We start from the raw sequence: 25,979 nt of genomic DNA, 5'->3' as shown, positions 1-25,979 counted from the left end.
TTACTGGGATACAGCTATTCAGAAATGTATTTCCTGTCCCTATAATTTGAACCATATTTTCTGCTTTCTCTACCAAGATTTGTGCTGGGTGAGACACAAAGATTTAGTTTCATTTTCTACAAATTTCTATCCAATTTGCCCAGATCCACTTGTTGAAGATTCTGTCATTCTGGATTTTGGCTCCTCCCTTTGCCTCATTTATGAGATTATGCAATCATGCCTCTCTATAAATCTATCAGCGCTCTGTCTTCAGGATAGTTTTTTCTCCCCAACCTCCTAGGAGTTTCTAGTTCTCTCTGTTCCCTGTCCCCAGCCTACAACCACCATGAAGACTTTCTGCACTCTGCTGCTGAAATTCGCCCTCCTCTCCCTGATGGTCAAAGGTAAACTTTATCACCTGCTAGAGCAACTGCCCTAGGTATGGGAAATACAGACTAGAGAGAGCTGGAGAATGATGCTCTGAAGGAGAAAGATGCTCTGTAGGCTGTTGGGAGCCGCGTGATAGTCTCTCCGGCAGAAACCCACGCGGACACAGAATCCTCTCGCAACGATATCTTTATTACAGTCACGCGATGGAAAACGGAGAGGAGAGAGGGAGCCCCCGATGTGGCGCTGTTTGTATAAGCCCGGGTCGCACCTGAGTGACGTGTGAATACCCTGACTGGCTGCTCACTTTTACCCCGCCTGATGACTTGGGCCCATCACGCTTAGTGGGCCCAGCGTGCTTAGCGTGCTTGTGACGTGTCAATACCCTGATTGGCTGCTCACTCTTACCCGGCGTGCTTATGCAATCCTTAGCGTGCTTACGCAATCCTTAGCGTGCTTATGCAATCCGCGCATGCGCACTGGACGTTTACAGTTTTGAGGGCGAGATGTCAGCGCCACCTAGTGGCGTCTGAGTCTCGGCTCTCCACATCCCCCTTTTGTTTTAAATAAACGAAAACTGCCTAAAAGCCTATAAGCATGGTACAAGAGGGCCCTAAGCTCGATCAAGCGAACTCCTTCTTTGGGGAGTAAGCGATCAAGAGCTTTAGATTACTCTCTTACCCCACCAGGTGCAATGGAAATGAGTCCTCTGGGTGCAGGGGCTAGGGGAGATTTAAAAAGGAGGTGACACTCATTCCCGTGCAATGGAATAAAATTCCAGGGAGTGCAAGAGCTGTCATCCTCCTATCTAGGTACCAAAACCGCTTAGGCAAAGGCAACATTAACCTGGATCACTCATCGACTCAGTGCAATGGGTAAAACCCCTGAGGTACATCGACTGAGTGTCACAGTCTGTTTTAATTTTTTAACATGGATAACCAAATTTTTGGGAGACGATCCTTGTTCCAAGGGTGCTAGTGCTTGTGCGATTGCGACCTAGTCACGTTTGTTTTGGGTATTGAGTTTGCAGAACAACCAGAGTAAAAACAGTAAGCCACAACACAATGCTACACCAAACTTTCCAACCCCCACCCAATCTTAAAGTAAGAAAAGGCAGAAGAAACCCAGGGTAAAGCCAGTCTGTGGGCAATGAATCCACTCGAGTAGAATTAGTGGTCCTCCTCACCGTCCTTGGCTCTTTAAGCAGTAGCAGGTGTATCTGTTGAAAGATCATCTTCAGCTGTCACGAGCTTTCGCGTGAGGTGCTCTGGTACCCAGAATGGATTGTTTTCTTCCTGTGGAAAAACACAGACAGCTCCCCTGGATCTTATTAAAATAGGATCCGGGCCTTTCCACTGTCCAGTTAAGACATCCTTCCATATAATCATTTCCTTGGGCCTGTTAGGCCCTGAGCAGTGGCGATCAGCAGCCGAATGGCCTTGACTGTCCAAATTTTAAAAATTGAGAGTGAAGAGTGCCAATGAAACGGTCACTCGTGGCACTGAGGGCAGAGCCTCCTGGACTCCTCCCTTTTGTTTTATTAAATAGGATTTTAGGGTGCGGTGAGCACGTTCAATGATACCCTGACTCTGAGGGTTATAGGGGAGACCTGTGAGATGGGTTATTTCCATCTGATGACAAAACTGTCTAAATTTTTGAGAAGTGTAGGCTGGCCCATTGTCAGTTTTTAGAATTTTGGGCTTTCTCCAGGCACTCCATGCCTCTAGGCAATGTTGAATAACATAGGCTGCCTTTTCTCCAGTCAGGGGAGAAGCAAACATGACTCCAGAGCAAGTATCAACAGAAACATGCAAATATTGAAGTTTACCAAAAAATGAAATGTGGGTAACATCCATCTGCCACACTTGTAGTGGACAGATTTTTCTGGGATTAATCCCAACATGAGGCATAGGTAAGAACTGACAGCAATTTTGACATTGGGTAACAATATCTCTAGCTTCCTTTCTAGTTATGTTAAATCGATTACACAATGTCTCAGCTGTAACATGAAATCTTTTATGAAACTCCTTAGCCAATTTTAAATTTGAAAGGAGGGCAAATGTAATCATCTTTGTGGCTCGATCTGCCAGGTCGTTTCCATGGGACATGGACCCCAGTAGACCGGAATGAGCCCTAATGTGTGTAATAAAAACAGGGGATCTTCTGGTAATTAAGGCAAACTGAATCTTTTGAAAAATTTTTGCAAGCTTGCTAGATGCTTTAATTAATCCAGCAGCCTCTAAGATTTTGGTTGCATTTACCACATAACTAGAATCAGAAACAATATTTAAAGGACCTGGAAATTTTTAAAAAACTTTTAGCACTACTAAACATTCCACAATTTGAGGCGAGGTCTCATGATATTGTTTAGAAATAACTTTATTATTAACCACATAAGCTCCTATTCCTGTTTTTGACCCATCTGTATAGACTACCAGTCCATCCCGAAGTGGTTTTTGGGACGTTACATGCGGGAAGACTACCTCCTGAGTTAAAGCAAATTGCAAAATAGGATGTTTTGGGTAATGATTATCAATTGAACCACTAAAAGAGGTAACCAGCACCGCCCAAATATCAGAGGTAGCAGTTAATACCTGAACTTGGTGAGCCGTATAAGGCACTATTAAAGACTTTGGCTCCTTCCCAAAGTATGTAACGGCTGTTTTTAACCCACGAAGTGTGAGCTGAGCGACTGCATCCGGATACCATTCAATAATTTTTGTAGGAGAAGCACTGGGATGAACCCACACTAAGGGTTCATCTTGCCATAATACAGCAATTGGTAAATGTTTAGTTTTAATGACACACAGGTCAAAGGCCTTAGTTTTATCTACACGTTTTAATTGGGCATCCTGTAAAGTGTTTTCTACCACTCGCAGGGCGTGGCTTGCAGCCGGTGTTAAGGCTCTGGGTGAAGAAATATGAACATCCCCTTCCAAAATATCAAATAGGGGCTTTAATTCAGCAGAAGGAATCTTTAAAAAGGGCCTAAGCCAATTTATATCACCTAATAATTTTTGAAAATCATTTAAGGTATGTAAATGAACCCTGCGAATTTCTATTTTTTGAGGAACTATTTGTTCCGAATAAATAACAGTCCCTAGAAAGGAGCCCACTTCTGAAATTTGGACTTTTTCAGTGGCAATATGCAATCCCCATTGTTTCAGGGTTTTTTGCAACAAAGGATACGCATCTTGTAAGATGGCTAACTCCTCATGGCACAAGAGAATATCATCCATATAATGAATCAGCAACAAGGAAGGAAATTGCTGTCTAACTGGTTCAAGAGCCATCTGCACATACAATTGACACATGGTGGGGCTATTAGCCATGCCTTGAGGTAGGACGGTCTACTGATATCTCTGGTCTGGCTCATGGTGATTAACAGCAGATAGGGTAAAGGCAAATCTCTGTCTGTCTCGTGGGCACAATGGAATAGAGAAAAAACAATCCTTGATGTCTATTATTATAATTCTCCATTGCTTAGGCAGGGCTGAAAGCAGAGGCAAGCCTCGTTGCACTGTTCCAAATAATTGCATCTGTGTATTAATAGCCCTCAGGTCATGGAGAAGCCTCCACTTTCCTGATTTCTTTTTTATAACAAAAATGGGGGTATTTCAGGGGGAAGTAGATGGTTCCAAATGACCAAGCTGTACCTGTTCTTTAACCAGCCTTGTAGCGGCTTCTAGCTTTTCAGAGGAAAGGGGCCATTGAGGAACCCATACGGCTTCCTCTGTGAGCCAAGATATGGGCATGGAACCCTCAATGGCAGTTAATGAAAACCCAGGCCTTGTTTTCCTGTATTATTTTCCTGTGAAATCGGATGTAATCTCCCTTGTTTCTGTTTTCCAAGGCCTCTTCCTTCCTTATAACCCATCCTTTTTATTATATCAATTGCCTGTTGAGAGTACTCATTGGTCAATGTTAATCCTAAATCCTGCAAAATATCTCTTCCCCAGAGATTGACAGGGAGAGGAAGAACATATGGTATGAAACTTCCTGTTTGACCTTCCGGTGCTTGCCACCTCAAAGAACGTGAACTAACTGCAGGGCTGGCCTCATATCCCAACCCTTGTAAGGAGTGGGATGATTGTGTAACAGGCCACACCTTAGGCCACCAGGTGGAAGAAATAATGCTTTTATCAGCCCCGGTGTCCAAAATACCAGTAAAACCTTTTCCTTCTATCTGTAATTGTAAGGTAGGTCTGGTCTTAAGATCAACTACCAAATGAGCAAAATCTGTTCCTGTGGAACCGAGTCCTCTTGTGCCCCTTGGTGTTTTGGTAGATGGGAAACAGTCATGAAGACTTGGGAGGAGGACTAATTGAGCAATCCTATCTCCAGGAGAAATAGAAAATACGCCTTGGGGGCAGGAACAAAGCACCTGGAGCTGTCCCATAAAATCCTGATCTAAAATTCCAGGATGGACCATAAGTCCTTTTAAAGTGAGAAAGGAGCAACCCAGAATCAGAATAAGACCGACACTTCCTTCAGGCAGGGGACCTTCAAACTCCACTGGGACAGGTTGCACCCCCATGTGTGGCATTAATAAGAATTAGGAGGTGGAATGGAGGTCCAGGCCTGCTGATCCTCTGGTTGCTCTATAGCTGGATAAGCCCTCCTGTTGTCTGTGTCCCATTTTTGGGGGGCCCTTGGACTTGGGGCCCTGAAATCCGTTTTTTGGAATATTTTCATTCCTCTCATCAGGGGGGGGTTTCATGGTGGATAAGCTTTCCCTGAATATCTCTAATTGAACGGCATTCATTAGCCCAGTGATTGCCTTTTTTACACTTAGGGCAAAGCCCAGGAACTTTCTTTTGCACAGACACATGACAATCTCTCTTAAAATGACCCATTTTGCCACAATTAAAACAAACTTTATTGTTTTTAGAACTTGGGCGGTTATTGCTCTGTAATATAGCTGCCGCCAGCCCGGTGTTGGTAAGCAGGCCTCCGAGTCCTTGGCAAACCTTTATCCAATCTGTCAGTCCTTTGTTCCTTCTGGGGGTAATGACTGCCTTGCATTCTGGTGAAGCATTTTCATACACCAGCTGTTCTATCATTGGCCGGACCCTTTCCAGGTCTCCAAATATCCTGCCTGCTGCATCCGTCATTCTGGCCACAAATTCTGGGAATGACTCCTGAGGACCCTGGATAATTTTTGTTAAATGGCCCTCGGTCCCACCCTTCTTTGAAAGGGCCTTCCATGCTTTAATTGCAGCAGCAGATATTTGGCCATACGCTCCCCAATCATAATCTGTCTGATGCTGGACATGCAGACCTTGTCCTGTTAGTAGCTCAAATGTCCAGCGTCGTTGATTGTCTTCTGCATTGGCATTAGCCCTAGCTTGGGATTGACAGGCATCATACCATAGGGCTTTCCATTCCAAATATACTCCCATATTAGGGAGGGCAGCTTTCACTACAGTCTGTCAATCATTTGGGGTCATTGCTGTAGAGCCTAGCCTCTCAAGCTGCATAATTGTGAAATTAGCATCCACCCCGTACTTATTAACTGACTCTGCCAGTTCCTTGACTAGAGGGTAATCTACAGGCACGTGGACATGGCCTCCCTCCACATCTTCAAATACTGGAAAAGTCTGAAAAATCCTGTGTCTATCTTCTGTTGAAAAGAAGGAATCAGGACAGTGCCTCCCGGCGTAGGATGGGGGAGCACTGGAGACAACGGGAGCGGCCGACTGAGAAAGTGCTCCCTTCCTGTTCCTCATACTACCTTGCTTTTGATATAATAGTGACGGCCGCTCATCCGGATGGTATCGTTTTTCCTCATAGCAGGCTGCTTCCCCCTCCAAATCCTCTTTGCCAGAGGGATATAGCTGCTCAAATCCCAGGGTGTTCTTCCCCTGACCTCTCTCTTCCGTGGCTTTAAGGTCCACAGAAGGGTCTTTTTTCTTAGAGACGTCTCTATTTCTATCCATTGGGGCCCCTAATCTCTTCTCACGTCCTGATTCTGGCATGTCGTCTCGCATCTCCCCTACCCTTAGCCTTTTGCTAATCCTGTTTCTTCCGAGGCAGCCCTCGAGTTTGCACGAGACCAAAAAAAGGAGAGCTATGGCAGCTATCACAGCAGGGAAGGCCATAAGGGCTTCTGCTAGCCGAAATGAGAAACGGGATAAGTCAAGATCGAACATGTCTTTCAGGACAAGCCTTAATGTTGTGGTTCTGAATTCCTCCCCGCTAACGGGGGCTCTCCTTACCCAGCACTGGCGGTAGCAGGCTCCCTGCTTCCGGGTTTCGGCACCAGATGTTGGGAGCCACGTGATAGTCTCTCCGGCAGAAACCCACGTGGACACAGAATCCTCTCGCAACGATATCTTTATTACAGTCATGCAATGGAAAACGGAGGGGAGAGAGGGAGCCCCCGATGTGGCGCTGTTTGTATAAGCCCGGGTCGCACCTGAGTGACGTGTGAATACCCTGACTGGCTGCTCACTTTTACCCCGCCTGATGACTTGGGCCCATCATGCTTAGCGGGCCTAGCGTGCTTAGCATGCTTGTGACGTATCAATACCCTGATTGGCTGCTCACTCTTACCCGGTGTGCTTACGCAATCCATAGCGTGCTTACGCAATCCGCACATGTGCACTGGAGGTTTACAGTTTTGAGGGCGAGATGTCAGCGCCACCTAGTGGCATCTGAGTCTCGGCTCTCCACAGTAGGCCTGAGAGAGAAGGAGGAGAGTGACCCTGGATGTAATGGCCTGCACTAATGTCCTTCAAGTGGTGGACACAGCAGGATGCTAAGAGGTCATGTTGTCCACCATATACATGAAGAACTCAGAGTATGGTGAACTCTCAACATCTCAAAGCCAGCCGCCAGTGACATACTTCTTCCAGCAAGTCAGGATAAAACTCCTCAAACAGAGCTACCATAGAGACTGAGTGTTGAAATGCAGGAGACCTGGGGGGTGTTGGTGAGGGGAATGATACATCTCCAGTTCTAATAACCATGAGTCACAAAAGGAAGGGCTTGGTGGTCACTCACCAAGAACATGGAGATTTATTAGGACACCTATCTGTTGTGAGACTTCATGGCACCAAGCACAAGCAACAATAAATTCCAACTGTAGAAAATTATGATATCATCATAGAGTAAACACATATCAGCCTCACAGGAGAAGATGCCAAGTTCCAGAAGCAGGGTTAGAGACACTGGAGAGCTGGTACTGAAGTGGAAAGGACCAGAGAGTCAGGAGACTGGTCAACAAGGGCTCACAGCCACAAATCCTATGGCAGCGTTTTGTGTTTTTTTTTCTTTTCTCATTAATGTATCTATTTATTCATTTTTACACTCTATCACAAGCCCCTCCTCTCCTCCCAGTCCCACCCTCTTCTTCCTTCCCTCTCCACTTTCCAGAGGAAAAGAGGAGCCCCTCCTCAACTCACCCTAGCACATCAAGTTGCATCAGAATTAAGCACATCCTAGGGCCAGACAAGGCAGCCCCCCAGGGGCAAGTGATCCTAAAGTAGGCAACAGAGTCCATGTCAAATGTGACCCCTGCTCCATTTGTTAGGCAACTCACATGAAGACGAAGCTGCCCTTCACCTACATATGTGTAGGAGGCACAGGTCCAGTCTATGCATGCTCTTTGGTTGGTGCTTTAGTCTCTGTGAGACCCCACGGGCCTCAGTTATTTGCCTCTGTTAGTCTTCTAGTTCGATTTGTGTCCTGCTGTCCTTCTCCTAACTCTGCCACAAGACTCCCCAAATTCAGCCTAATGTTTGGCTGTGGGTCTTTGAATCTGTTTCATTCACTGCTGGGTGGAGCCTCTCAGAGGACAGTTATGCTAGGCTCCTGTTGACATCATAAAAGAGTATTATTAATGGTGTCAGGGGCTGGCTCTCTCCTGAAGAAAATCACTTTTTTCTTGTGGTAGACTGAGTTTAAATTGACCAGGGGGCATCATTTGAGCTCCCTGCACATCTCAAGGACTCTCAGTGAAAGAAAGCCATGTTAAGAGCTTTGCTGTTCTGTGTGGCCATGAGTCTGCTTCTGTTAGTTCCCTCCTAGATTAGTTACTTGGCTTAGAAGGGAAAATTCTCCCACGAGCTTTGCAGGTCAGTGTCTTTCATCTTCAACAAAGTACTCATTAAAGCTACAGGAAAAGTGTGACAATATATATATATGTTCTCTCCTTTCAGGTGCTGGCCATCAACCTAATACAACCCATGTCAGATCCAAATGTATACCAAAATTAGGAATCATTTTCAGTGATAACTGTCCTTTCTATGGCAACTTGGATGGCATCTGTAATAACTGCATGCTGCATGGTGCCTGTGAGAATGACTAATATATAAAGCACCGAAGCCACACAAAGAACATTTTACCATTATTTCAATAAAGCAAAACTTCCTTTGAAAAATGTTTTTTCAGGACCAAGTGAGTCTTGTGTCTTTACTTGAAATAAGTTAGTATATATGTGGGGGTGGAATATGAATCTTGGACCTAAGTAAGAGCCAGTGTACTCACCCTTCTCAGACCAGGGGAAGATGACCAGGCATTAAATAAGGTCATTTCCAATTCGGGTTATCTGTAAACCAACATGGGGCAACAATGGGGTGGCATTGACTCTGGGTGGTGGGGGTCACCTCACGGGATGGAGACTCAGAAAAAGTGTACTTTGAGTCCAAGGGACAAAGTATCACCAAAATACATTCTCTTCAAATATAATTTTTAATCAACTCTTTCACCTGATGCACATAATAGAGAGCAGTCTGCTTTGTTCAGTGTCTACAGACATATAGAGTATATTTTATATAATATATATTTTGTATATATATATTTACTTGCTATTTGTTATGATGTTCAGGTACTCTACAAAGTAAACCAGAAATGTATATACAGTGGGGAAGAAAGTCCCACGCCGCATACACACTCATCGCATAAAGACTGTACAGAGTCCCCCAATAGGATGCCTGGGATATGCAAACTTTAGAGACCAAAGCTGCCCCCTCCCTCAAGCATGTACAGTTCAGTAGACAATACTCTGCTTTTTTTCCTTTTTTATAAATTTTTATTTTTATATTAATTACAGTTTATTTACTTTGTATCCCAGCTGTACCCCTTCCTTCATTCCCTCCCAATACCACCCTACCTCTCTCATCTCCTCCTGCCCCTCTCTAAGTCCACTGATAGGGGACAACCTCCTATCCTTCCATCTGACCCTAGGTTATAAGGTCTTATCAGGACTGACTGCAATGTCCTCCTCTATATCCTAGCTAGGCTGCTCCTCCACGGAGGGTCAGGAAGTCAAAGAGCCAGGCATTAAGTTCATGTCAGAGGCAGTCCCTGTTCTTCTCACTAAGGTACCAACGTGGACACTGCAGTGCCACGGGCTGTGTCAGAGCAGGGGTTCTAGGTTATATCCACGCATGGTCCTTGGTTGGAGAATCAGTCTCAGAAAAGACCCCTGTGTCCAGATATATTTGGTTCTCTTCTTGTTTGGACAAAACAAGGACAGCTCTCAAGTGACTAGGGCTTAACAGGTACCAATATAAAACAAAACAATCCCCAGAATTTATCCAAAGGAGCCCATCTAAGCTAAAGACCACGTATAGCCCTCACTTTTCAAAGGAGCCCCGAATGTTCTGTTCATTTCCTTGCCTCCTTATATCCTCAGTGGGGCCTTGTACACCTGAAATGGGATCTGCCTCTGCTTCGGGATCTTCTGGAACTAACAAGCATGCTTTCCTTATCTCAGACAATATTCCAGCAGAGATGTTTGGGTAGGCATGTACTCCCACTATCAGCAGAGGAGATGTTGGGAGTTGATCACATCTGGTAAAGGCAGAGTCAGTTTTCTGTAATAGTGCGACCAGTAACATATAAAGCACACTCCAGAGAATGGCCCACCCTGAAGAACAGTTGACAGACATGGGCTGGTTTAACAGAGAGAAGAGGACTGAGTGAATGGGAAGGTTGTTGTAGATCTGCAGAGAGCTGGTGAAAGAGATGGATATGTTCAGAATACATTGCATGAAATTATCAAAGAAATAATATTATTGAAAATTATTAATGCATTTGTTTATTTGTTTGTTTGACATTTCAACCACAGTTTCCTCTCCCTCATTCCTTCCCCAACTGCCCTTTCTCCCCGGCTCATCCATTCCTCCTCTATTTGTCCTCAGAAATGGCAGTTCTCTACGGATATCAACTGGCCAAGGTATAACAAGTTTAAAATGCAATTTCTTAACACACAAAAATATGAAGCTGGCTTCCCATACATCTATGTGTTCCACATTAGCACACCTAACTGACCATTACCCAAACACACAAGGAGTTTTATCTAAAACATCCTCTCTCAGAAACATCCAGAATCATGCTTGAGCCAAGACCTGACACTATCATGCAGCCAAGTTAATAAACAATCTTAAATATCAAACCATCTTGACTGCTGCCTTGCCAGCTACACATTCTCCTGTGCGGCCTGAACACTCAGCTCATTAAAAAAACAACTTGTCATCTATGAGTGCCCCAACTCCCCCCTTTGTAACCCCAGGTGGTTTTGTGTAGCAAAGAAAAGCCAATCAGGGAAACATCTCCAGTGAAACCACTTGCAAGGACATTCTGCTTCCAAAAAACAGAGCTTACATCTTCATCATTAATCTTGAATGCACAAACAAACACTACAGCAAGTCAGTATAAATGTGAACCTGAAGAACAAAGCCACATGAAGCTGGCACAAACTGCCCCTGAGATGTTGCATTCTAAGACAGTAATAAAATGTTCTAGGGTAAGATCAGAGACTAGAAAGAAGATTCTTGACATCTCAGAATTGCTGGCATGTGAGAAACGAATATGAAAGGATTTTTTGAGTAAATGGGTAAAAATATAAGAAGAGGAAAGGAAAAAGAGATAAATTACATTCTGTACATACTCAAGAAATTCTCTGGCAAAATGACATAGGGAGAATTCAGAAAATGAGTAGTACCATATCAAAGAATTTTGTTGGAAATCTTTTTATATATAAAGAAGTAAATATTTTCTAAACTGAAAGAGAATTAAACACCGCAGGCAAAGACCAGCAGACAGCCACATCTTGACAAAATGACAAACAGGGCTAGAGTCCAGCTGGTAAAGTGCTTGCCCAGCATCTGTGAAGCCCTGGCTTTGGTCCCCAGCTCCACAGTGACCCACCATCATGGTACACGCCATCAAGAGGAACTGAAGCAGGAGGATGGCAAGCTGAGGGTCACCCCCAACTACACAGGAAATTTAGGGTCTTTCTGAATGACAAAAACCCTTGTCAAAAAAAAAAAAAAAACAGCATAAACTAATAAACACAGGCTAAACGAAAAGGTCCTTTACTTTCTGAAGAAAAATTTAAAATGGAGTCTAATTGGATTTAAGGCTGCCTGAGAGGAGGGAAACCACACCTAGTTCTATAAACCTAGTCAGCTACCCATGACTGGGGAATCCATAGACCCCAGAAGAGAACTACTACAACCACATTCTAACACCAGCGTAATTTGCAGTTATGCATGTTTCCTAGTAACTAACTCCTCTGTGTTGATGGGAGACAGTGTCGGTGTCAGCTGGCACAGGGCTGTTTCATGAAATCACATGGACAAGGACAGCCACAAGGCAGACATGCAAAGACTCACAGTTTGGGGGCTCCAGTGTATTGAGGAAGCTTAAGCTGTGCAGAATTCAGAGCAAGATCTTCCCTGAAAGTGGAAGTCTATAGTGAATTCTCATTTCATTTTTTTTCTGAGAATATGCAAAGTGTCCAAAGGATTAAAATAATAGTAATATTTAATTCAAAATAATCTGAAGGCTTGGAGAGGATAACTGACACCCCAACCCTCTCTCCTCAGGTGGCTGCAGGTGCTGTAATTAGTGAACAATAACACCTAAAGAGCTGTGACTGGGTGAGAGATCTGGGAAGGACTGAAACTCTTCTCAGAAAGTGCAGGTCTCACGGAGTGCACAAGTGTCCTGCCCCAGGCAAGTGTCAGAGGAAAATTGCAAGTTCTTCCCTGGTAAACTTTGGTCAGGTATTTTGCTCTAACAAACCCTGAATAATGAGAAACAGAAAGCATCAACGACACCTCCAAAAGGTATTTATTTTCCAACGTAGCAAACGACAAGACCATTGTAATAAAGAAATCTCTCTCCCAGTCAATTCTCCCATTGAGCTGATTACCCTCCATCCTATCCCTCATTCTTCACCACACCAGGGTTTGTGGTTCTTGACATTTTGGAGTATATAGCATCATTTTGATCCTGCCTGTTTTTTATCTCACATGTCTCCTGTGGCTTTATTCCTTCATGCTCACTTCAGAACCTCAGAGCCGCCCTGATCCAGAACACGTGGACTCTGACAGATGTTTCGTTCCAGGTGCTCTTTCTGCAGAAATGACCAGTAACTAAGAAAGTGTGACACAGAGCTGTGCACCAGGTAAAGATGTCCCTGTCTGTTGGAAAACATAGCCAATTGCTGCACTGTGTGAAGAGTGACCTCAGCCTGCACTGACAATAGACAGCATGGCTCCAAGCAATTCCGGGAACTGCCCTGGCCATAACACAATCCCTCCTGAGCTACAAGGGGAACATGATCACTGGAGGGTGTTCTTCTCTGCACAAGTCTATAGGGTAACGCTAAGTTTGGCTCACTATTGTTTCCAACCAGAAGCCAGAAGAGGAGAAATGGAGAGTGTAGAGTTCTCCTGGAAGGGATGAGATCTTGGCAAAGGGTTTTCCTTTGATCAAAACCTCCTAAAGCTTTCTCGTTGTCTAAGGAAGGACCACAGCTGTTCCTTAGAGCATGTGGGTACCTGAAAGCACACAGGCATGGAGAGTTCCTTCGTTCTATCTGCCTCCCCTCTCTGCTCTTGCATGCTATTGGCTTGGTCCAAGCTGCACATCAAACACATATTCCATGTATTTCTGGTCAGAGCTTCTCAACCTTCAGCAGTTTCAGATACATGACTCTACTCTTCCCCAGTCAGGACTCCCTGCCTTCGGAATGGTGTCACCCACAGTGGGCTGTATCATCATTATATATCAATAACAAGACAGTCACATAGCCACAGACAAACCTACTGTAAACAAAGTAGTCTTAAGACTCTTTACAGACAAAACTACATTGTGTCAAGTCCAAAATTAAAACTTGAGTTATTAGGTACAGTCAGTGGTGGAGGGCTGTCTTCTCTGGGCTCTATTGTCCATGCAAGCACTGGGAAACACGGGGTAACCGGATGACACACGAAGCAGAATGAGGGTTCCCACTGAGAAACAAAGTTGGTAATCAGCAGGAAGCCGAGTCTATGGTCACAGTCTTAAAAAACAAGAGTCTCCAAATTTCAGGGCAGAACCTAAGCTAGAGTTGGGCTCACCTTTCCTGAGTATAGATTGTGTTTACTCCCTGAATCACTAAATTAAATAGAGATAGATGGATGGATAGATAGATAGACAAATAGATACATAGATACATAGTTACATAAATACATAGATAGAGATGCATTATATATAAAAACACATAACAGCAGGTTTACTTCCCTGCTGCTGATATTTTGAAATTTTAAAATTGCAGAATCTGTATTTCACAACAATTGTATGAGTACTGGAAATTATCTCTATTTTAAAGGAAAGAATCCTAGAATTCAAAAAGCTTAAATATCATTACTTGAAGTTTAACACAAGTAGCAAATGGAAAATATGGTGTAATCAATCTAATTCTCTATGACCTATATGAACTGTCTCCCAGAGTTCTTAGGATACCCACAAAGAACAGGAGAAAGAAGGTGATATGAGGCTGGGAATCCTTTCTTTTTAATTTAATTTTAATTTTAATTTTTTATTAATTATAATTTATTTATTTTGTACCCAGCTGTAGACCCTTCCTTTGTCCCCCTCCCAATCCCACTCTCCCTCCCTCTTCTCCTCCCTTTCCCTCCCCCAGTCTACTGATAGGGGTTGTCCTCCTCTCCCTTCTATTGCATCTGCGCTCAACTTTTCTGACAGTCTCTTAGCCTCCCCCTACATCCTATTTCCCCCATGGGTGCATGTTTCTACGTTGTGAAGCAGATGCTGGCTAAATTCTAGTGCTCCAGGATACCTGGCTGACTGTGGCCTGTCACCTCCAAAGATCCCAGAGTTGTCCCTGCAGGCACTTACAGGACTTTATACTTAGTCCTAAATAGAAGCTTACAGAGTGCTCTAAGTGAGCAGTCACATGAACCCATGTCAGGAAGCAGCATTTCTGTGTATCAGTAAATGTCTTGGAACACTGGCCCAGTTTGAGGGAGAGCTGCAGAGAAGGACAGAGTTCTTTATAAACGGCATAGAGGAGCGGGGAGAGACAAGTGCTGCTGAGAAAGAACTTTCATCCCTCAATCAGCTCAGCTTCTGTTCAGGGAGGGGTGACTTCTGAGCTACCCTCTAGGAATGCTAGGTTGCAGGGCCTCCTCCTGTAGGCTCTCTTGAGCGGTTTTTGCCCGGAAAGATACTAGCAGGGGCAAAGAACATTCAGACCCTCTGACCTGAAAGACAGCAACCCAACCACGATGCCAGTTTTGGGATTCTAGAATGAAAACAAAACCAGTTCAGAGCTAAACATGAACACCTATGACCAGCATCACGAATGCCCCAGGGCACACGGCAGGAGGGCAGGTTAATGGAGCTTCACTCTCAGCTCATGAGTGAAATTATGCAGTCCTTGGTCCCTATAAATCCAGCAGCAGGCAACCCTCAGGCTCCATGCAACACAGCCTGGCAGGAGTACCTGGTCCTCCAGGAAGTCTGAGCATTCATTCTCCCCACCATGAAGACTCTCTGCACTCTGCTGCTGATAAGCTGCCTCCTTTTCTTCTGTACCATCCCAGGTAAGCCTGAGGACTTGCAGCACCCCCCCCCAGAACGGGGGACATGGAGGCAGAAAACTGGAGTGATTACACACAATCCTGGCTGGGATTCAGACATACACACAGACAGTTCCAGTCCTATGTAGAGCATGGAGGAACTGTCTTGCAGGAAAGTGATTCTACTTCACCTGCAAAGAGGGTCCACACACACAGAGGAGCTTCAGATACATGGACAGGCATTTCCATACTCATCCAAGTCATTGAGAGGTGTACACTAGGTGCCCTGACTCAGGGACGTGCCACCACCCCTCCAACAGGGGCTGGAACTTTCCCAAAATGCTCAAGCAGTCAGATAACCACAAGTGGTATTCTATTGCATGACACATGCCAGATCATCCCCTGAGGGAATACTTCCATTCTTGGACAGGTGTTTCTTGTCTGGGTATAGAAGATCCCACATACCCTGAGACAAAGCAACCTATCTCTGACTCTGGAGGAAGCAGGTTTAGCACAAAAAAAATTAAAGCATATTTTCCCAGTCTGTCACTTCTGTTGATTCAGATCAAGTGAAGTTTCTGGTCCTTATTTTCCTCATCTCAACAATGAAGTGATTATAGAAATTGAAGGTAGAAAAAAAAAACTCTAAAAAACATCAGTATCCTTTCCTGAAAGCTATCATCTATCTATCTATCTATCTATCTATCTATCTATCTATCTATCTCTATCTCTATCTCTATCTCTCTATCTCTATCTCTCTATCTCTCTCCCAGAGATGGATCTCAGTGGCTTATGGCTCTGCCTCATATATGCACAGCCATCTCAGAATTTCTCCCTCTGTGTTCCTCAATGTCAGAAAGCTATACAGGAAATTTAATTTTCATGGATATTGGCAGGAGTATATTGTTTTAACAAGTCATCTAGAAGGTTTGGGAAAGTTTCAAACCTTTAAAACAAGGATCTGGAAATTCTCAGGTTTCCCCGACACATCAGTCAGCTATTTATTTTGATGAAATTATACCCAAAAACTGAATTGACTTTTCTGGAGCCTCTCAGCAGATCTGAGATGTACACATAGTAAAGAAATGCCCAAGTTCAGAGTCCACCTGATGCACCTGGCACTTTGGTATAAATCCTTGACAGTCTCTAGGTCCCTGTGTTGTAAGATGCCCAGGAACATGGCTGGTGCATACGAATAAGCACTGGGTCAGTCCTGCTGTTTCAGTTCCTGTCTGTGTCCCCAACACAGTAACTGACAGAACATTCAAATGGGGGGACAGGCTGCTGGGCTTGTAGTTTCAGAGGTGTCACACACACTGTGGCAGCAAGGGCATGTCAGAGAAAGTAGAGAATTAACTCAGCTGGCTTTCTTCTTCCCTTCTATACACAGGCACCCACGGTCAGGGTGGAGCATATACAGTTGCGTTATTTTCTAGTTTATAGTTCCTAGAATAAATTATACTTCTGTAGCTAGGACTGGATATGAACTCTTCATAAATTTAACATGATAATATATAGATAAGAGATTTCTAACACATACAGGTTGAGTCACATGACTGAGAAGTACTTGGAGTATTTCCCTGGCCCATTAGACTTCAGGAGAAATAACAGATAAAATACTCTGGACAGTCGAAACATCACAGCTTCCTTTTTTGTTTGTTTGTTTGTTTGTTTGTTTGTTTGTTTGGTTGGTTGGTAAGACATCTTTTGCCATCAGGGAAATTCAAATCAAAACAACCCTGAGATTTCACCTTACAACCATCAGAATGGCTAAGATAAAGAACTCAAGTAACAACAAATTTTGGAGAGGATGTGGAGAAAGCGGACCTCTCCTTCTTTGTTGATGAGATATAGTCTTGTTCAACCACTTTGGATAAAATCTGGCATATACTCAGACAATTAGGAATAGTGCTACCTCACGATCCAGCTACCCCACTCCTGGGCATATAACCAAAAGATGCTCAAGTACACAACAGGAAAATTTGTTCAACCATATTCATATCAGCTTTATTCGTAATAGCCAGAATATGGAAACAACCCAGATGTCCCTCAGCAGAGTAATGGAAACAGAAATTCTGGTACATTTACACAATGGAATACTACTCAGCAATAAAAACAAAGAAATCATTAAATTTGCAGGCAAATGATGGGAACTAGAGAAGATCATCCTGAGTGAGGTATCCCAGAAGCAGAAAGATACACATGATATATACTCACTTATAAGTGGATATTAGACATATAATATGAGATAATCATACTAAAATCTGTACACCTAAAGCAGTTAATGAAGAATGAGGCACCTGGGTAAGATGCTCAATCCTCATTCAGAAAGGCAAACAGGAGAGAAATCAGAAGAGGGATAAAATAGGGAACAGAATAGGAGCCTTCGTCAGAGGGCCCCTGAAAGACTCTACCCAGATGCTGAGACTCATAGCTAAACATTGGGTAGAGTGCAGGAATCTTATGATAGAAGGGGGAGATAGAAAGACCTGGAGGGGACAGGAGCTCCACAAGGAGAGAAAAAAAAACTCTGGGCACAGCGATCTTTTGTGAGACTGATAATCCAACCAAGGAACAGTCATGGAGATAATATAGCACCCCCGCACAGATGTTGCCATGGCTGCACGGTGTCCAAGTGGGTTCCTAATAAGGGGAACAGGGACTGTCTGGACATGAACTCAGTGGCTGGCCCTTTGATCACCTCCACCTGAGAGGGCAGCAGCCTTACCAGGCCACAAGGAAGACAAAGCATCCAGTCCTGATTAGACGTGATAAATTAGGGTAAGATGGAAGGGTAGGAGGACCTCCCCTATCTGGGGTAGGAGCATAGGAGAGAAAGAAAGGGAGGGATAGTAGGATTGGGATGACATGAGGGAGGCTGCTACGGTTGGGATACAAAGTGAATAAACCATAATTATTTAAAAAATAAATAAATTTTAAAAGTAAAATAAAAAAGAGATAATAAAAATAAATAATTAATGGTGCAGAAAAAAACTATATTTTTTCAATATACTAATATGTTTTTAACCATTCTCTTGTCCTTAATTCCTAATTTTATTTTATTTTAATCTGATAAGATACAAACTATTTCAGCATTTATTTATTAGAACTTATTTTGTGTAATTTAGAGCCTTGGAGTGAAATAGAATATGGCTGTCCTTACAACCATTTGGTCTATGTTACCATTGCTCTAAAGTTTCTGGGTTCAGTTTTGTTTAGGTTATTATTTATTGGCAACAGAGTACTGATATCATTCATTATCACTGAAGCTTTGACTCTCTCTCTCTGCACAATAGTTTTTGTTTTATGAAACTAGTTCCACCAAACTAGTGAGTATATATATTACAGTCATTACATCTTCTTTCTTTCACATTTTCTTGAGGTTTTCGTCCACAAGTCCTGTATTTATTACATCTCCACCCTACTCTCTTCCCTTCCAATCCTTCCTACATTCCCCTACTCCCTCTCAAACTTCTTTCTTCTTCTTTGATTGTTAGTGTTAAACATGCAGGTACGTATGCGTTTGCGAACACAATCTGCTCTGTCCATTTAGTGTTGTTTATGTGTATACGTGTTTAGAGGTAGATAACCCATCCTGGGCTCATCCCTGGAACAGACTCTCTGTCCCTCTCTCAGCAACTTCCTCTAGGACTTAGGCCTTATGGGCTTTCCCAAATCCAACAGCTGATGTTGCTGCTGGGCAGGTCTTGTTCAGGCAAGACACTGTTAAGATTTCACAGGTGCAGCACACTGTCATATACTGAATAAACTCTCCCTCAAAAATGGTCCTATTCATCCATTCCTGCATCCCTTCCATCTCCCTTCTTTACATCTTCTCGATTGATTGCTTTTGTTTTGCTTTGTTTTGTTGTTGTTGTTGTTGTTACTGTGACATTCTTCATCACTTATGGCTAATTTTTTGTTTAAAGTCTACCTGGTTGCATATGAATATAGTTACTCTTGCTCCTTTTTAAGTTACATTTATTCAGAAAATTCATCCTTTCACGTTCAGGTTGTGCCTTTTCCAGTGCAATTGGACTTTAAAGACAACAAACATTTGGGTCTTGTCTTGTCTAATCAGCCATCATGTCCTTTATTGAATTATTACATTAAGGCCAATGGGGTCTAGGACTACTGTTGAAAGTTATGCTTAATTCCTGATTGTTTTAAGTACTTGTTCTCTCTCTCTCTCTCTCTCTCTCTCTCTCTCTCTCTCTCTCCTCCATCCTTCCCTTATTCATTGTAGCAATTTGCTGGGTTATTGAGTTGAAATGCTGATATTTTCATAATTCTCATTTTTTAGTCTTATGGTTTCATGATTGTCACCAACTTTATTGATCATCTAGCACAGGATGTTTTTAATTATCTTCTGCAATCCTACTATACCAGTCATGAACTATTTTAGCTGGTATTTACCTCATTTATTTTTCTTTCTTTTCTATTCACTTTAGCCCCATTCCTCCTACCCTCCTAACCCAACCCTCTCTTCCCCTTCCCTTTTTCCTCAGTAAAGGAAAGAGGAGCTTCCTCTCCCATCAACCCCAGCTCATCAAGTCTCATAAGGACTAAGCATGTCCTCTTCCCCTGTGGCCTGGCAAGGCAGTCTCACCGGAAGGGAGTGGTCAAAAAGCTGACAAGGAAGTCAGTGTCCAATGAGGTTCCCACTTCCCTTACTAGAGGACCCACATGAGCCTAAGCTGCTCATCTGCTACATCTCTGTAGGGGCCCAGTCCAGACCAAGCATGGGCCTTGGTTGATTCTTCAGTCTCAGTAAGGCCCTCTGCATGCCTGTTAGTTGGCTCTGTTGGTCTTCTTGTGGAGTTCCTGTCACTTCCAGGTCCATTTCTCTTTCCTTCCACTTTTCCACAAGTCTCCCTATGCATCCACCAGTGTATAGCTGTGAGTATCAGCATCTGCTTTGAGACACTGCTGGGTACTCAGAGGACAACTCTGTCAGGCTCCTGTCTGCAAGCTTAGCTGAGTATCCTTGATAGTGTCAGGGTTGGGAATCTCCCATAGGGTGGGTCTTTGGCTGGGCCAGGCATTGGTTGGGTATTCTCCCAATCTCTGCTCTATCTTTATCCCTGCACATGTTATAGGCAGGGAAATTGTTTCTGGGTAGGTTGGTATTCCCCTCCCTCTACTAGAAGACTAGTCTAGTGAGAGGGTGTTCTCTTCAGTCTCTATGGCCTCTGCTACTAGGAGTCTCTGCTTGAGTCCCTCTCATATACTCCCAGGTGCCTACCCTGACTTAGGTCTCAGCTTGTGACAGCCATGTCCCCATCCTCAGTTTCTCTTTTCTCTACAGGCATTCCATCCTCTGGACCTCACTCTCCCCAGAATTAATTTCAACCCTTTTAACTCTATTCACCCCTTCTCCTACCTTATTCCCTCTCTTCTGTCTATTCTACCTGTCTATTCTATATCCCCTTTCAAAAGAGATTTATGTATCCTCCCTTGGGTCCTCCTTGTTACTTATAAGGCCTTTACTCTCCAGCATTCAGAAAAGTTTTGTGGGGTATAGTAATATTAGTTGAATATTGGTTAGGTCTATTTTCTCTAGTAGCTGGAAATGTATACCACTCTGTGCTCTCTCTTGATTTTTAAGGTTTGCATGAAAGCTATTGCTGAAACTCTGAAGAATGGGCCTTCATAATTAACCTGTCACTGTGTCTGCAGCTGTCAGCAGTCTTTCTTTGGTTTATGCAAATCCATCTTAACTATTATTTGGCATGGACAATCTTTTCACTAATCATGTCTCTTTTAATTGCCTGCTCCTCTGAAGTAGTCACTCTTTCTCTAAATTTGGCAACTTTCAACTACAGTTCATGGGTTTCCAATTACTTTAGAATCTATTCTATTGAAAAAGAAACTTTGTGGAAGGTAACTTTAAGTTCTTATAGTCTGTCTTGTGGTTGACGTAGACTGCAGTGATGACCTCCCCTGAGTCCTTGACACTCGCTGTGCTCTCATGTTGTACCTTTAGAAGAGTCCTTGACACTTGCTGTGCTCTCATGTTGTACCTTTAGAAGCCTGTCCTGGAAGTTTCTTCCAACTTGTTCAATGTCTCCTCTAAGTCTCACACTGACCTTTTATGTCACTTATCTTTAGATCATTCCTGATTTCATAGATCATTTAACAGCCAGGTTTTGAATGACTTCTCTGGAGGTTCAGACGTTCCAACCTTTTGGATTCACTTTATTGAAGTGTTAAGAAAACTTGGAGTCCTTGAGCTTTTATTTCTTATCTTTCTCCTCTCTCTACATTGTAATCTGTGCTTCTCCCTTTCCTACTCTCATAGTTTTGCAATTTAATTGATTCGAGGTTCAGGGATACTGAGTCATTCATCTCTGATGTATAAACTAATTAGAGCAGAGAGGTCTGCATGCCAAGCTCTGACCTACCATGGTGCTCACTGTGACTGCTACTGGCCTGAATTTCTGTCAGTGTCTCCATGTGCAGGCCTGTCAATGCAGTAAGTACTGAAACTGGCTTTGGACCGATCAGCTGGTGAGCTGATTCTGTGAACCATTTAGATGAACATTCCCTTATATCAATGGTGCCCTCTCACTGCAAATGAAGGGCCTGAGGGTATTGAAAATACTCAATCCACATCAATTCACACCCACTTCCATCTTTACCCAAGTTTTTTTGTTGTATTTTTTGTTGTTGTTGTTGTTTTGTTTTTTTGTTTTTTGTTTTTTGTTTTTAATCCTGTTAGGGTCACCTATCATTGAGTGTGTGTCCATCCACTAGAGTATAGGTGATGTTCTGGGGACACACCCTTAAAAAAAACTAACTCTCCCTCTCCTGAAAGCTGTAAACCACCAACAGCTTCCTCAGCTAGGGATAAAACCTCATGGCCACACCTACCACCCCACTGCAAGTGTATGTCACACAAGTATGTATATATTTTTATATGATATTTTATTAATTCCTAGAATTAATACAATGTATTTTGTTTATATTCACCTCTCACAATTTCCCCCGACTCCTCTTAGATCCATCTTCACATTTTGATCTTTCCTAACTTCTTAACCTTCACCTCTTTTAAATAATGAATTCCATTCATGCTGCCACAGATGGTTTAGGTCCACCCAATGGAGCATGGTTGACTACCAGGGGCTATATATTTAAAGAAAACTGAACCTTTTTCTTCCTGGAAATTATCAACTATCAATAGCTTTTGGGTTGGGGTGGGGGGTTGTGATCCCCTCTTCATACTGGAATATTGAGGTGTGGCTTCCTTAGTAGCCTCAAGATCAATCCATGGCAATTGCCTGTAAGTGAGGATTCTCTTATGTGCTACCAGCTTGTCTGTCTTGCATTTACCAAATGTTCTCAAATCTTTGGGGTTACAGCTAAGAGTCTAAACATGTCTATTCTCTCCTTGTAGATTCTGGTGTTCTCGCAAAATTTATTGAGAGATACAATGAATACAGATGCATCAAAGGTGGAGGATTCTGTCTTGATGCCCCCTGCCCTAAGTATACTGATCTATTTGGATTCTGTCACCGAGATGAGCCCAACTGTTGTAGGAATAAAAAATTCTGAAGAATTAACAGAAAAGACAAGTGAGGTATTGTAAAATTAGTATTTTAATAAATAAAATGTAAGCCTATTTGCATCAGATAAAAATGAAGTTTATCTCTGTACCTGGTACTTGGTGGGAGTATGAGTCTCTGGGAAGACCCCTGTGTTCAAATTTTCTGGTTCTGTTGCTCTCCTTGTGGGGTTCCTGTCCTCTCCAGATCTTACCATTTCCCACTTCTTACATAAGATTCCATGTACTCTGCCCAACAGTTGGCCATAAGTCTCAGCATCTGCTTTGATAGTCTGTAGGGCAGAACCTTTCAGGCGCCCTCTGTGGCAGGTTCCTAGCTTGTTTCCTGTTTTCTTCTTCTTCTGATGTCCATCCTCTTTGCCTTTCCGGATGGGGATTGAGCATTTTAGTCAGTCCTTCTTCTTGGTTAGTTACTTTAGATGTACAGATTTAGTAGGTTTATCCTATATTATAGCTCTATATGAGTGAGTATATACCGTGTGTCTCTTTCTGCTTTGGGACAGCTCACTCAGGATGATCCTTTCCAGGTCCCACCATTTACCTGCAAATTTCATGATTTCCTTATTTTTCATTGCAGAGTAATATAATACTCCATTGTGTAGATTACCACAATTTCTGCATCCATTCTTCACTTGAGGGACATTTGGGCTGTTTCCAGCTTCTGGCTATTACAAGTAAAGCTGCTACAAACATGGTTGAGCAAATGTCCTTCTTGTATATTTGCTTCTTTTGGATATATGTCTAGGTGGAATGGCTGGATCTTGAGGAAGCACTATTCCTAGTTGTCTGAGGAAGCACCAGATTGATTTCCAGGCAGCAAGGTTACATTCCCACCATTCACAATAGCCTCAAAGAAAACAAAACATCTATGAATGAGCCTAATGAAAAAGACAAAGCATCTTTCTTTCTTGTGTCTTCTCTTAGGTTTTTCCTTCTATTGGTTTGTTTGGTCCAAGTCCAATGTGTTAGTTCTTGTTTTATCACATATATTTTATTTTATATTATTATTCCTGAAAAGCCTGTTTATTTTCTGAGAGACAGAAAGAGAGTAAATGTGGAGAGTGAATGCAGATGTTAGGAGAACAGGAGAAACTGGGAGAATTAGAACTGGGGGACCATAGTCAGGATATTGTGAGGAAAAAATGTATTTTCAATAAAAGAAAAAAAATTAAAGAATAAAGGACCTCTACAATGAAAATGTTAAATGTCTGAAGAGACAAAGAAAGGTACTAGAAAATGGAAAGATCTCTGTGCTCATGGATGTATAGAATTATTTTATGAGAATGGCCATTTTACCAGAAGTTATTTAGAGATTCAGTAAAATTTTTATCAAAATTCCTATCTCGTTCTTCGCAGAAATAAAAACAAATTCTAAAGGGCTTTGGGAGTTACTTGTTTTTGGTTCATAGAGAACTACAAAGGAGCCCAGATAGCCAAAACAATCCTAAACAAAACAATGCTAGAGGGATTTCCATTTCAGATCTTAAGATACATTACAGAGCCACAACCATAAGAACAATATAGCACTGAATCAAAAACAGACATTTAGACCAATGGAGCAAAATCAAGGACCCAAACATAAACATACATAATTATAGCTACTTAATATTAACAAATTGGGAATTCCATCCTAATTTCTGTCACCTCCCAACTGTACACGAACTTCTGAATTTCTAATGGGATTAATGTATATTTGAGGTTGGAGTCCTCCTGATCCAATCAGATCAGAGCTTTCTGCCAAATGGTGGTGGTGAGGTGCACACCTGGGAAATAAAAGGGGTCTATTTGAAAGAGGCAGGATGTAAGGGCATCCCAGGGTACTTACGGTGCGATGCCCACCACAGCGTTTAAATATAGAAGATCTGAACTGCAGGGGTGGTAATATGAGGGAGCAAACTTTTTGGGTGAATAACTTGATTCTTCTGCACCACTGAAAGAATCTTAGCAATAGGAACTCCATGCACAGATCTGCTGTCCATTCCTGGAGACAGGCATCCATACTTCTCTATATTCCTCAGCATACTCTCAAATTAACATATTCAGATTCATTTAAAAATGTCCTGTCATATGCTTTTCGAGATTGAGGGTCCTGATCACTGAATACGATAAAGTCACCATGGTCATAAGTGAGGACTCTGAGCATTATCTGTTCTCTTGTAATGCCAGATTCACGGGACCCTCAGAGACCACCAGGAGGCGACTTGAGGCAATAGCAAGAGCTTTATTACAAGAGCAGTCGACCTTGGGACCCAAGTCTCTCTGACACAGCAGTAGAGAAGTGGGACCCTGAGCTCTGAGTGAACAGGATTTTTAAAGGGAAAGTCTGTGAGCAGAAGGTTTCCATGGCAGCAAGCAGTGGGGCATAAGCCTTGGCCTTACAGAATTGGGTGAAGTTTGGCAGGGCGGGCTGACCTTTTCTGAGGCACACAATCACAATGGCTAAGGCATATAATCACAATAGCTATTTTTATAAACCACATCTGAAACATTGGGGAGAATTTTCCTACCCGATTCTCAACAGATTCCCATTGATTACTGCCAGGGAGTTTGTCTCTATTTTCTATGAAGCATTTATTCTGTTATATTTCCTGGAGGTTGTTGCTAGGATGGTTAACTTTGTTTTCTGCCAAGTGTACATTCTGTGATATTTCCTGGTACCTGAATTCAGTTCCCAGTCAAGATCTTTATTTCAAGATGGAATTATATTCAGGCTAACTTAAACTCTTTACTCTCTGCAGGGGTCCGACAGGGCACAGTTACTCCTTGGGTAACTGAGCAATTCAGTTCTGTCACAAGTGGAGGCCTGATACTTCAGGATGTTCCTGAAGATAGAGTCTGGCATCTGTTATCATAGGTTGACCATTTGGTGCAAATGAGATGAGAGAAGGAGCAGAACCCAGAAGCCAATTGAACAACTTGGACCTGCTGCTCTAATAAAGGAAAATGCAAACTTCTTCAGGTCAAATAAGTGTCTTGATTCAGTTCAAGAGAAACTAACGAATGTGAGGTTCAAGTGTAGAGCTGGAAATAAAGGGCCACTGTAAATGCCCTAGTCAAAGCTGCTGAGGGCTTGAAAATGTCATGTTCATTGCATTCTTATCAACAAACCCACATACCTAATATAATATAATAATGAACAAACTATTTAAGATGTTAACATGACTCAATAACAAGAAAACGAGAAAGCAAATAAAAAATGGACAAAGTGTCTGAACAGACATTCTTTT

At 42.8% G+C, this 25,979-nt stretch overlaps 1 pseudogene; it reads left to right on the top strand.

Moving 5' to 3' along the window:
* The first annotated feature begins 325 nt into the window (after positions 1–325).
* Positions 326–8,684, top strand: LOC132653557 (beta-defensin 50-like; annotated as a pseudogene).
* The last annotated feature ends 17,295 nt before the right edge of the window (positions 8,685–25,979 follow it).

The sequence above is a fragment of the Meriones unguiculatus genome, chromosome 4, assembly GCF_030254825.1.
Source record: "Meriones unguiculatus strain TT.TT164.6M chromosome 4, Bangor_MerUng_6.1, whole genome shotgun sequence".
Taxonomy (NCBI): Eukaryota; Metazoa; Chordata; class Mammalia; order Rodentia; family Muridae; genus Meriones; species Meriones unguiculatus.
The sequence above is the reverse complement of the archived record's forward strand: the minus strand, read 5'-3'. Positions and strand labels throughout refer to the sequence as shown.